A 14,651-nucleotide genomic window follows, 5' to 3' on the forward strand; every position below is an offset into this window, starting at 1 on the left:
CATAGCTGAAGGGAAAAAGTTTACAGAACAATGTGCATACTATGAACACTGTTTTGATTGTTTTTAAAGTATAAATAATGATTAGAGGTGGATTTACGGTGGAGCTAATGAAATTTAAGGCTCAGAAGCTCTCACTTGCATAAGTTTCTTTGATGACCTTGAACTTAATTTGATATTTTAAAAATCTGAATCATTCCGTGGTATTTACATACATGACAAACATTATGGCCAACCCATATGTCTATGGGTTATCATAGACAGTTGGAGTATACTATTTTTTTTTTTTTTGAGACAGAGTCTTACTCTGTTGCTCAGGCTGGAGTGCAGGGGCATGATCTCGGCTCACTGCAAACTCCACCTCCTGGTTCAAGCGATTCTCCTGTCTCAGCTTCCCGAGTAGCTGGGATTACAGGTGCATGCCACCACTTCCTGCTAATTTTAGTATTTTTAGTCGAGATGGCGTTTCACCATGTTGTCCAGGCTGGTCTCGAACTCCTGACCGCCTTGGCCTCCCAAAGTGCTGAGATTATAGGCCTGAGTCACGGTGCCTGGTCACTTTATACTTTTTTATTATCCAAAAAAAAAAAAAACAAACCTTCTCGTGATATTCCTTTACAGTCATCACTTCCCTCACCCATAACCCCTGGCAATCCAACCTGTTTCCTAAGTCTTATCTCTGAGTCAGATAATGTGTGGGCTTTGTAAATAGAAATCTATTATTCAAATAGTGGATATTATTACTACTCCTTTTACTGGAAAGGGGTCCTGATCCAGATCCCAAGAGAGGGTTTTGGGACCTCACAAAAGAAAGAATTCAGGGTGAATCCATTGAATAAAGTGAAAGCAAATTTATTAAGAAAGTAAAGGAATAAAAGAATGGCTACTCCATAGGCAGACCAGCAGGTTGGCTATTTTTGTGGTTATTTCTTGATTATATGCTAAACAAGGGGCAGATTATTCATGAGTTTTCTGGGAAACAGGTGGGCGATTCCCGGAACTAAGGGTTCCTCCCCTTTTTAGACCATATAGGGTAACTTCCTGATGTTGCCATGGCATTTGTAAACTGTCAGGGTGCTGGTGGGAGTGTCTTTTAGCATGCTAATTCATTATAATTCGCATATAATGAGCAGAGAGGACAACTAGAGGTCACTTAGAGGTCACTTTTGTCGCAGTCTTGGTTTTGGTGGGGTTTTGGCAGGCGTCTTTCCCACATCCTTTCATCAGCAAGGTCTTTGTGACCTGTACCTTGTGCCAACCTCCTGTCTCATCCTGTGACTTAGAATGCCTGACCTCCTGGAAATGCAGCCCACTAGGTCTCAGCCTTGGCTTACCCAGGCCCTATTCAAGGTGGAGTTGCTCTAGTTCAAATGCCTCTGACATTCCTATATCTGAGCCAATCTGTAGGACAACCTCTGTCATTATTTTCCTCTAACTTATATTTTTCCCAGTTTTCCTACCTCTTTCTCATTGTGCTCATGTTTCATTAATAAACAAAGACTGAAAAATTACATCTATGTGTTTCTAGGACAAAGATTTTTTTTTCTTACTCGTGATAAAAAATTCTCTAGCACAATAAATGTGTCTAAAATCTATTTAAAACTTAAGACACATAAAAATAGCTAGTAAAATCCATAAAACCAAAGGCACTGCTTTTTCTTTCAGCAGATTATGGTGGTTTTTTTGGGGGGGTTTTTTTTGGCATATGTTTTCCTGAAGGGGTAATCTTTGGTGCCTAGAGAAACATAGGGCCTATTTATTGATCGTTGTCTAAAACTGACTTTTTGGGTCAACAGTATTTTCTTAAGCATCTTAATATTGTTGTTTCACATTATAATCAAAATGCTACATTCAGCCAGCACTTCAGAACAATTAGTAGGCTATAAACTATTTGGTCATCATAGAACCAATGCATTAATTGTCTCTAATTAAACTCATTCTTAAGAGTGGAATATGAACAAAGTATAATTTAGCTACAACTTGTATCGGTTCAAATTAGGTTCAGCTTGATATAACACTTGGTTGCTTTCTCTTGCAAAGGGATTTTGTAAGTAGGCAGTTTGGGGTGAGTGTGGCAACTTACCCCAAATTAATTAAGGACTCAATTCCTCTGGCTGTCAGCTCTACAGTCTCTAGTGTGTGGTCCTTATACTCATGGTCCTTATATTCATTGTCCAAAGTGTCTGGTGCTCCAGTAATCTCTCCCATGGTTCAGGCTGGCAGCAAAAGAGAAAGAATAAACACAGAACAGTTTCAGAGCCTTGCTCTATGGACCAGGCTGGAGTGCAGTAGCACAATCTTGGCTCATTGCAGCTCCTGTCTTCTGGGTTAGAGCAATTCTCCTGCCTCCTCCTCCTGAGTAGCTGGAATTACAAGTGCCCGCCACCATGCCCAGCTAATTTTTGTAGTTTTAGTAGAGACGGGGTTTCACCATGTTGCCCAGGCTGGTCTCGAGCTCCTGACCTCAGGAGATCCGCCTACCTTGGCCTCCCAAAGTGCTGGGATTATAGGCATGAGCCAGCACACCCTGCCGGAACACTTTCTTTATAAGACTTCTCAGAAGACTATGCAGTATTTTGACTCACATCTCTATGACAAGTACTTAGATACCTCACTGAGTCAACTTCAAATGATTCTAGGAAATGTCATCTTTTGACTGGACTGCAATGCACCCACTAAAAATTAGAGATATGTTACTACAGAAAAGAGAGAGACTAAATAGGGAAAATAAATTCGTATTTCTCGCCACTGTCTTAACATAAATAATATCACAATGATTGAAAGATGCTACAGCTCTTTTGTAACACTGAATTCTGTTAAAAATAAAGCAGATAAAAATCTGATTTAAAAATATAAACCCTTTTCAATCCATATGGTATATCTTCAGAATTTCAAAAATATAGTTTGATAGAAGAAATAAGACCCAGTTAGTGTTTGACATATCAGTAGGGTGACTATCATTTACAATAACCTATCGTATATTTTTAAATAGCTAGAAGAGAATAATTCAAATGTCTCACCTATGAAGAAATCACAACTATTTAAGGTGATAGAGATGCCAATTATACTGATTTGGTCTTTACAAACTATATGAATGTATTAAATTATGACACATCCCTGAAAATATGTACATCGATTATGTATTAATAAAAAATCATAAAATAATTGCTAGAAATAAATAAGCAATTCATTGTATCACCAGTGGTTGGGCTGCATTTTAAGAGTATTTGCATGGAGGGATGAAGACTATTTCGGGAGCAACCATTGTTCCTCATCTGAGCTATTACACTTACTGAGATCAAGATGGTTCATGCCACAACTGTGCCTGACTGCAAAATTCTGTGCTAAAGAACAGCAAGAAGCAGGAATTAGTGTCAGAGGCCTCAGAACCAGAGGGACTCTATCTTGAATAGGGGCTGGGTAAAATGAGGCTGAGACCTGCTGGGCTGCATTCCCAGGAGGTTAGGAATTCTTAGTCACAGGATGAGATAGGAGGTCAGCTACACGACACAGGTCAGAAAGGCACTGCTGACAAAACAAGATACAGTAAAGAAGCTGGCCAAAATCCGCCAAAACCAATCCAAGATGGTGACAAAAGTGACCTCTGGTTGTCCTCACTGCTGATTATACACTAATAAAAAATGCATTTGAACGCTAAAAGACTCTCCACCAGCACCACGGCAGTTTACAAATGCCATAGCAACACCCGGAAATAACCCTATATGGTCTAAAAGGGGAGGGACCTTAGTTCTGGGAAATCCTCACTCCTTTTCTGGAAAACTCCTGAATAATCTACCCTTTGTTTAGCATGTGATCAAGAAATAACCATAAAATTAGCCAACCAGCAGCCCTGACAGCTTTACTTCTCTAATAAACTTGGTTTCACTGTATTCTGTGGGATCACCCTGAATTCTTTTTTGCTCGAGATCCAAGAACCCTTTCTTGGGGTCTGGATCAGGACCCCTTTCTGGTAAAAGCCTCCTGTCTCCAAAAGTATTTCCATTTGTGCTGAGGAATAAGTTAAATAAATTCTTCAGCTTTTAATATATTCACAATACAAGAACTCTCAATATAATGATGAAAGAAAATTCACAAGACAGTATGTGATTTTTTTCTCGGCCTATCAAATATTATAAACAATAAGTGTTTTAAGTGATTGCATGTGGTTCCAGTGACGAGGAGGTAATGGCTAAGCTGTAACTAAAGGAACAAAAAGTGTGAGAAAGAATGGGTAAGAAAATCTAGACTGCAGATTGAGGAGTTAACATTCCTCAAACGCTGCTATGCAGCAGGCACTTTACTAGGCGCTTGGCATAGTACATGAGAGAAAGACCATCTCGTTTTCAGATGAGGAAGCTGAAGCTCACGTAAGTAATTTCCCACTGTTGAACAGCCAGCTAATAGAGGAAGCAGAACTTGTCTTCAATAGTGTTCCAAAATCTATGCTGTTTCCACTACAGAATTCTACAGGGGGAGTTGCATAAACACATTGTAATCCAAGCCTCACCAGCTGGGAGGTTCTGGATGAGGTAACATTTATATGCAGATTTCACTAGTTCAATGAACCTATCACTCACTCATTGAAGAATTCTAATTTATTTATTTATTTTTGCAATGAAGTCTCACTGTCGCCCAGGTTGGAGTGCAGTGGTGCAATCTCAGCTCACCGCAACCTCTGCCTCCCGGGTTCAAGCAATTCTCCTGCCTCAGCCTCCCAAGTAGCTGGGATTAGTAGGCACTCATCACTGCACTGGGCTATTTTTTTTTTTTTTTCAGTAGAAACGGGGTTTTACCATGTTGTCCAGGCTGGTCTTGAACTCCTCACCTCAGGTAATCCGCCTGCCAGTGCTGCTTCCCTACACTGGTCTCTACCACCTGAGAACACTGGGCCGCCACTACCCTTGACAGTTCCCTGTGGGCTTTAGCGCACAGCCTGTCGGCCATACTTCTTTCAATCCCGACAGTGCAGCAGTTTCTTTTAAGACGACTGCTTCTCCCTTTCTATATGATGTCAGCTGGTTTGGGGCCACAAGAGGGGCAGTGATTCCATGGCATAGCAAAGTTGATTGGTACCTCGGTTGATTGAGTACTATGTGTGTTTCATTCATTCAAATATTTATCAGGGGCCTCTGTGTGAGGAGGAGGTGAACAAGACCTACGAGCCTTGTTTTTATACACAGACAGTTAGCTATTATTTTAATGAGAGGAGGCAGACAATGAGCATAATAATTGCTAATTGTGGTAAATGCTATTAGGAAAATAAACAGAGGGCTGCGATAGGAAATAATGGCAGGCAATAGGGAAGAGGTGGTAGGGATTGTTTGCATGGAAAAAATTAGAACATCAAATAAGATAGCAATTTCTTTTTGCAAACACAGCTTTGTTGGTTGGTTTAAACTCCCCAGGGCAATCACTCATACCAGGAGAGCTGAGCAGATTATAAAACAAAGCAGCAGCTCTGAGGCCTTACCCGGCACCATTATTTTCCTCTAACGCCCATGTGTGGTTGCAGAATCCGTTTCATCCTACCAACCTCCTTCCTCTCTGCAGATCAGTGGTTCTGAAACCTGACTGAGGTGCAGCGCAGTGGCTCATGCCTGTAATCCCAGCACATTGGGAGGCTGAGGCCAGTGGATCATTTGAGGCCAGGAGTTCACGACCAGCCTGGCCAACATGGCAAAAATCTTCCATCTCTGCTAAAATTAAAAAAAGAAAAAAAATTAACCAGGCGTAGTGGTGCGCGCCAGCAGTCCCAGCTACTCAGAAGGCTGAGGCACAAGAATTGCTTGAACTTGGGAGGAGGATATTGCAGGAGGTGAGAATACGCCACTGCACTCCAGCCTGAGAAACAGAGTGAGACTGTTAAAAAAAAAAAAAAAGAAATAAAGAAAAAAGAAATCTGACTGAGTAATCAGAATCCCTGGGAGATGTTTTAAAAATTTAGTTGCCTTGGCCCTGCCTCTAGAGATTAGAGTTAGTGGATTTTGGAGGGGTCTTAGGCATGAAAATGTTTGGAGGGTTCCCAGGCGATTCTAATATGTAGATTGACTTATAAATCACTGCTGGATAGCAGTGATTGTCACACTGGAGCATGCATCAGAATTTTCTAGTGGATTTGCTATTGTTCTGCTCACTGGTTTCCCTAATCTTGCCCTAAGGAAATGGCCTGGTTGCCTCGCTAAGCCCACTGCAGGCTCCTGATTTTGTTATCTGTGGTTTTCATACTTAGGGCAGGGCTTCTTCATCTTTAATGGGCATAAGAATATCCTGGGAATCTTGTAAAATGCAGATTCTGGGTGGTTGCCAGAGGCTGTGGGAGTAAGAAATGGGGGTTGTTTAATGAGTATAGAGTTTCAGTTCTGCAAGATGAAAAGATTTCTGGAGATAGGTTACACAATGATGTGAATGCACTTAACACTCCTGAACTGTCCACTTAAAGATGGTAAATTGTATGTTATGTATATTACATGTTACTAGGATGTTTTAAAAATGCAGATTCAGTAGGTTTGGGACTGGGCCTGAGATTCTGAAGTTCTTGTAAGTGCCCAGTGATGCCCTTGCTGTTGTCCCAGGGACCACACTTGAAGGAGTGAGGGTATAAGGTGCACCAGGACTACCTGGGGAACTTGGTTGAATGAAGACTCTCCATCCCCATCTCAGAGATTTGATTCAACAAGTCTGAGCTCTTGGGAGTAGGTGCTCTGAATTCACTTTGAGAAACAATCTTCTCTGGGCTTCACTTCCAAGGTCAGACAGGGAGATAGATCATTTACAGATGGGAATTGATTCTGATATTTACTTTCTTTTTCAACACTCAAAGTTTCTCTGTGTTTACTGCTCTATGGAGTCAGTGGCCCACCCTCGTTCAGCGAGCTAGAAATGGAAAAAATTCTCCACTGGAAAAGGAAGTAGGTGTCAGAATCGAATCACCCAGGGCTCACTTTCGCAGGCTGTGGGTTTAGAGTTGCCCTGGAGCTCCTGGAATACCATATCCCGCAGCAGATCAACCTCAGGGGTCCACAGTGTGCCACACCTCACCAGGTATCTCCCAGGCCCCCTGTGCTGTTACCAACCCACCCCCAACACCATCTCCAGTTCATAACAAGACCCAATAACCAACCAATCCAAACCTACTCCTGGCAAGTCTCAGAGCCCCAGAGTCACTCAAAGACACACAAAGTACTCTGTATATGCACCTGCTACATGACCAGACCTCAGCCCTCTCGTCTCATTTGCCAACAACTGTGAGGCATGTATTGTTATCACCGTTTTATGGGTGAGAAAACAGGGGCTCTGCTAAGATAGGTAACATTTCCCCAGTCATAGAGCCCGTGGGTGACAGAGCCAGGATTTAAAAGTAGCTTTTTCTGGCAAGAATGCCCAGGCTCTTTACACTGTGGAGACCTGTTTCCACGGGCCAGGAATCTGGGCCAACAGTGGATTGCAGCCCAGGAGCACTGATTAGCGTTTGAGCTGTGGTCCGGATGCCAGGAAAGGGTCCTCCATTCAAAGTCACATCTCTGGTGCTCACTGTCCCCAGCGAGGAGTTCTTGGAGGAGGATCTCTATGTGGAATAATTTGCATCAAGGGATAAACGAGGCTTAGCCTTCCTAACAAGTTTTTAAAAGAGAAACTTGAGCCCGTGGTTGCTGGAATGTGAGGGAAATCCATGGGCCTGTGTGTGGGGGATGGGGTGTTCAGGGGTGTTCAGGGACTCTCCTCTTACATAACATCTTAGAAACTGAAAGGAACCCTTTTTTGGTTCTCCTTTTCTTTGTTTCAGGAGAGGTTTCCATAAAGCAAGTTGAAGTATGAACATGGTTTAATATAAATTCCCACATGTCAGTTTACAAATTTCTTTTTCATTTAACACCTTCCCTCACCTTGTTCTAAGTAGGAATTGAAGATGAAATTGTTAGAACACAGATCTATGTATTTATACAGCGTTTACTGGGCACCTTTTTACCAGATTCTGAGCTCAAGCTTCAAAGCTTGAAATATAAAAATCAAAATAAAATGTTTGGCTCCAAGAAACTCAGACCCTTGTGGATATATACAGTTGACCCTTGATCAACACAGGTTTGAACGTGAGTCAAAATCTACTTATATGTGGATTTTTTTTCCAATAAAATTTACACTGAGGGTTGGTCATGGTGGCTTACGCCTATAATCCCAGCACTTTGGGAGGCCGAGGCGGGCGGATCACTTGAGGTCAGGAGTTTGAGACCAGACTGGCCAACATGGTGAAACCCCATCTCTACTAAAAATACAAAAAGTAGCCGGGCATAGTGGCACGCGCCTGTAATCCCAGCTACTTGGGAGGCAGAGGCTCGAGAATCACTTGAACCCGGGGAAATGGAGGTTGCAGTGGGCCGAGATTGCACCGCTGCACTCCAGCCTGGGTGACAGAGGGAGACTCTGTCTCAAAAAAAATAAAAAATAAAAAAATAAAAACGTACACTGAGTGTGCCTGCCTCTCCTGCTCCCCCTTCCTTCCACCTCTTCCACTTCTTCTGCTGCTGCTACCCACCCACCCCAGTGCAAGACCAACCCCTCCTCTTCCTCGGCCTACTCAACGTGAAGACAACAAGGATGAAGACTTTTATGATGATCTCCTTCCACTTAATGAATAGTAAATACATTTTCTCTTCCTTATGATTTTCTTAATAACATTTTCTTTTCTCTAGCTAGCTTACTTTATTGTAAAAATATAGTATGTAATACATGTAACAAACAAAATACGGAGGTGATCAACTGTGGATGCCATCAGTAAAGCTTCTGGTCAATTGGACGCAATTGCTAGTTACATTTTGGAGGAGTTAAGTTATATGCAGATTTTTGACTGTGCAGGGGCTTGGCGTCCCTAACCCTTGAGTTTTTCGAGGGTCAGCTGGAATTGTCCTGGGTGCTGAGGTAGCTTGCAAGAGGAAACAATAAAATATCAGGAGGAGACATTTTAGCTGAGACTTGAAGTGTTACTGGAAAGGGGTCCCCATAAAGACCCCAAGAGAAGGTTCTTGGATCTCACACAAGAAAGAATTCAGGGCAAGTCCATAGAGTAAAGTGAAAGCAAGTTTATTAAAAAAGTAAAGGAGTAAAGAATGGCTCTTCCATAGGCAGAGCAGCAGCTTGAGCTACTCAACCAAGGATACTTATGTATAGTTACTTCTTGATTATATGCTAAACAAGGAGTGGATCATTCACGAGTTTTCTGGCAAAGAGGTGGGCAATTCCCGGAACTGAGGGTTCCTCCCCTTTTTAGATAAGGGTAACTTCCTAACGTTGCCATGGCATTTGTAAACTGTCTGTGCACTGGTGGTGGTGTCTTGTAGCACACCGGTTCATTATAATTACTGCATAATGAGCAGTGAGGACAACCAGACGTCAGTTTGTTTGCCATCTTGGTTGTGGCGGATTTTGGCCGGCTTCTTTACCACGTGCTGTTTTATCAGCAAGGTCTTTGTGACCTGTATATTGTGCCGACCTCCTATCTCATGGTATGACTCAGAGTGCCTAACCTCCTGGGAGTGCAGCCCAGTAGGTCTCAAGCCTTATTTTACTCAGCCCCTGTTCAAGGTGGCACAGCTCTGGTTGGAACGCCTCTGACCAAAGGATGGAAAATCTAGGCCAGCAGGCAGGGGCGAGAACCTTCTGGGAGGAAGCTCAGGGAAGGGCACTTGAAAGCCCATGGCAAACGGTTTTCCATGGAGCTAGGGGCTGCGTGAAGAGGCAGCAGGGTGTAGAACCAGAGCAGCAGGCAGTGTCAGATTGAACCCCTAGCGAGGTTTTAGTAAAATATTAAAGTATCGAGGTCAGGAGATCGAGACCATCCTGGTTAACACGGTGAAACCCCGTCTCTACTAAACAAAATACAAAAAATTAGCCGGGCGTGGTGGCGGCGCCTGTAGTCCCAGCTACCTGGAGGCTGAGGCAGGAGAACGGCGTGAACCCGGGAGGCGGAGCTTGCAGTGAGCCGAGAAGGCACCACCGCACTCCAGCCTGGGCGACAGAGCAAGACTCCGTCTCAAAAAAAAAAAAAAAAAAAAAAAAAGTACCATCACACAGAGGTTATTAGCAGAGGTGAGCAGACCGGGTGAGACTAAGGCCCTTCAGATGGCCAGGCAACACTCCGGGTCCGGGACGGTGGGGACCGGAAGGGGAAGGGAGCCTGCTGGAGTCACACGAGACCCTGGGGTTTGCTTTCACTTCGCCCTCATAATACACCTCGTAGAAGCCGATCCTCCAGTGTGGGATCTGAGGCTCAACAGCAATGCCAAAGAAACACCAAAGGAATATGTCAACAAGGAAATGCAGAATTTGAGTCTAAAGAATAATGATGCCTTAACGACAAGTGGAAAGACTACAGTTTAGATTTTAAAAGTATTAATGCACCTGAAGTAATGTTGGAGTAAGTTAAAGGTTTTGGTGGTTTTTTTTAATTTTTAACCCCCTCTCTAAATAGCTTTGCTGGCTATTTCTGAAAGTGCTAATAATGACACTAAAGGGTGTTAACTCAGCACATAATACATGCTGCGCGTTTGCCAAGTGCCCTGCTCACCCCTTTTTGGGCAGGAACTCCCGGTACGGCTCCTTTCAGCTTCCTTTCAGCTCTGCCAAAGATTCTGTCTCAGCAGCTTTGGATGGAGTTTTCGGGCTTCCTGGCAGCGTCCGTGGGACCATGAGGTCAGGGTGGCCTGATTCCTGTTTGCCCAAACACAGGAGAGCACTGTATTTTTTTCAACCTGTTTTTTAACTGTTGCTGTAGACAGTAGGAATTTACTTCCACCCACGTTTCCCCGCCCGGCACCCACACAGGCAGCGCAGCGACAATCACACGACATTTGCAAAAGAGTCTTTAAGTCATTTGGCCTTCAGAAGATTACTTGTGTCATGGAGAAAGGCTTTTGCTCCAGATGAAATCACAGAGTGTTGGAACTGGACTAGACCTTAGATTCCACTTTGTACTTGAGAAAACTCAGGCGGAAATGGGTTAAGTAAGTTGGATCTGGTCAGCCAGTTAGTTAGTGGCAAAGCAGCACTCATGAATCAAATGTAACTTTCAGCCAAGGCTTTCCCGTTATTCCTCCTCTTAACTTCCCATCAAGCCATTTAAAAGAGAAGTGACTGGAAAAACAAAAGAAGGACAATAGAGCTAATCACTTAATAATCAATCATCCTGATCCCTTGGTAAGTGGTATAAGTCAAATTCTTCTGAAATGTTTCATAGGGAAAGTTTCTATTGAACCATACTAGTTTAGTCAGATATTTCTTCTTTGATTCCGCAATCATCTCTAAAGAAATGCCCAGAGAGAAGCAAAATTTCAATCCAAAAAGGCAGAAGCCTCTTGCCAATCTGAGAATTTAAGGCTACAAAAATGGTGTCAGATCATAGATGTTAAGAGCACTTATACTCCAGAAGTCTGGGAATCTGCATATACTTAAAAAAACTTTTTAAATGGGGTTTTGCCCTGTTATCCAGGCTAGAACGCAGTGGCAGGATCATAGCTCACTGCAGCCTTGACTTACCAGGCTCAAGTGACCCTCCTGCCTCAGTGTCCCAAGTAGCTGGGATTACAGGTATGTGCCACTATGCCCAGCTAATTTTCTTTTTTTCTTTTTTTCTTTTTTTTCAGAGATAGAGTGTTATGTTGCCTAGGCTGGTCTTGAATTCCTGGTCTCAAGTGATCCTCCGACCTTAGCCTCCCAAAGTGCTGGGATTACAGATGTAAGCCACCACGCCTGGCCTGCATATACTTTTAAAATATTAATCTTTCTGGCTGGGTGCAGTGGCTCACGCCTATAATCCTAGCACTGTAGGAGGCCGAGGCGGACAGATGGCCTGAGGTCAGGAGTTCGAGACCAGCTTGACCAACATGGAAAAAACCTGTCTCTACTAAAAATACAAAAAATTAGCTGGGCATGGAGGTGCATGCCTGAAATCCCAGCTACTAGGGAGGCTGAGGCAGGAGAATCACTTGAGCCTGGGAGGTGGAGGTTGTGGTGAGCCAAGATCTTGCCATTTGCACTCCAGGCTGGGCAATAAGAACAAAGATCCATCTCAAAAAAAAAAAAAAAAAAATTGATCTTTTCCAGAAAACTGGAACCACATCATGGAGAATACATTTTTGTATTTTATGTACCTGCTGCACAAAATTCATCTCCTCGATTTTAATCTAAAATCCATGTAGCGAACTGTCCTTTACTACAATGACTTTGCTCTGAATCAAAACCAACTGATGCCAAGGAGCTGGAAGCCTCACACGGGAAGGAACTGATCCTTTAAAAACCAGGTCTCCTGTAAACAGAGGATGCTAAAACTGTAAAAGAAGGCTACTGAGTTAAGTCTTTGCATTTCATACTGTATTCTGCCACATTCCAAAAAAAGGATTTCACGCCATCAGGAGACATGTTCCATAATCAAAGAAACTATTCGCCTTTTGAAAATTATGATGATATGGTTTTATATATACCGGCTTGCTAACACCACCAGAATTAGTTTTAGTTTCTTAATTTGTCTGAATTATGGTACAGCATAATGAGCTAGTTTTTTGTTTGTACTAAGATGTATATCATCTAAGAAAGAATGTCTCAGCTACCATTCGAACTCATTTATTCCACTTCCAGGAATTCCTCCTAAAGAAATATTTCAAAAGAGAAAAAAATGCAAACCATGCAGAGATGTTTATAATCAACTTTATTTATGATAGCAAAAAGAAAGAATGAGTAACAAGTAGACTATGGTTAAATAAACTATGACAGCAACTCAGAATAATATGCAACTGTTACAAGTAACACATAGAAAAACATAACAGAAGCAATTACATGTAACTATTGTGTCTCATAATTGTATACTTTAGAGTTTACGAATTGTTTTTGTATTACCTTACTTCACTTGTTTTTCACAACAGCCCTGTGAAATAAAAGCAGTTATCTCCATTTGCTGATAAGAAAATAGACAAGTGGAGGTGAAGTGGTTTGTCTGGGGTCACTCATGAAATATTCAACACGTGGACCACAACGATCTAAAACCATAGGTACATAGATCAAGATTGGAAATAACATAACAAGTTGCAACTAGTTACTCCATTAAAGCAGTGTTTTTCTCCATGAGTACATATGTATGTGTTATTTGTAAAACTTCTTTAAATACTGAATAGGTCTAAGATTATTTATCCTAATCATTGAAGTTCTTCAGCTTTCTTATGAAACATCAAAATCTTGAGATTACCTATGATATAAGTTCTCCTTGCTTTTGCAGATACACACAAATCATATTATTTCAGGGCCTGCATTCCCATGAAGGAAGGAAGATTCTCAGGGTGCCCAAATGGCAAGTGGCTTTTATATCTGGCCTGCCCACTGTCTCCCCAATTCTGACGCTGCTATGGCCACAGAGGAGCCCTCCTCACTCAGTCTTGCTGGAGTCATTCACTTGTATACCCACTAAAGAGATTCCTCTCTGAAAATTAAGGCCTTGGAGTCCTTCGCCGCTGGATGTTTCCAGAGACGCTTTCAGGACAAGTGTCCTGCAGTAACCAGAATGATTTGATGGGTATATGTGATAAAGCTCTCAGCTTGTGCTCCTGTTGTATTGTGACAAATCTACCCTCACCGATATGTTGCTGCCTCTGTGATATGGTTTGATTGTGTTCCCACCCAAAACTCATCTTGAATTGTAGCTCCCATAATCCTCCTGTGTTGTGGGAGGAACCCAGTGGGAGGTAATTGAATCATGGGGATGGGTTTTTCTCATGCTGTTCTCGTGATAGTGAATAAGTCTCACGAGATCCGATGGTTTTATAAAGGGTGGTTCCCCTGCACATGCACACGCTATCTTGCCTGCCGCTATGTTAGACATACCTTTGCTCCTCTGCCTTCTGCCATGATTGTGAGGCCCCCCAGCCATGTGGAACTGTGAGTCCATTAAACCTGTTTTTCTTTATAAATTACCCAGTCTCCAGTATGTTTTTATTAGCAGTGTGAGAATGAACTAATACACTGTTTCTCCTTTTTCTCTTTGAGCCTCGATTTCTTTTTTTGAGATAGAGTCTTGCTCTGTCTGTCACCCAGGGTGGAGCACAGTGGTGTGATCTCAGCTCACTTCAACCTCTGCCTTCTGGGTTCAAGCAATTCTCCTGCCTCAGCCTCCCTAGTAGCTGGGATTATAGGTGCATGCCACCACACCTGGCTAATTATTTTTGCATTTTTAGTAGAGACAGGGTTTACCATGTTGGCCAGGCTGGTCTCGAACTCCTGACCTCAGGTGACCCACTCACCTTGGCCTCCCAAAGTGCTGAGATTACAGGCATGAGCCCCCACGCCCGGCCCTCAATGTCTTTTCTAGGACAAAAGCATCCCCCATGGGGAACACTCATTCTAATTCAAACACCTCTAAAGCTGGAACCACCAGAGCAGAAGGCAGTGCTCTGTTCCTTCTTGTCAACACAGAAACTGACGTCCACGCTCATCCAGATCAACCTTCTCCATGACAGCATGAACAATTTCTGTTTGAAAATGATCTTTAGGCCAGGAGCAGAGGCTCACGCCTGTAATCCCAGCACTTTGGGAGGCCGAGGGGGCAGATCACCTGAGGTTGGGAGTTCAAGACCAGCCTGACCAACATGGGGAAACCCCATCTCTACTAAAAATACAAA

The sequence above is a fragment of the Macaca fascicularis genome, chromosome 8 (genome assembly GCF_037993035.2).
Source record: "Macaca fascicularis isolate 582-1 chromosome 8, T2T-MFA8v1.1".
In the NCBI taxonomy this organism is placed as follows: Eukaryota; Metazoa; Chordata; class Mammalia; order Primates; family Cercopithecidae; genus Macaca; species Macaca fascicularis.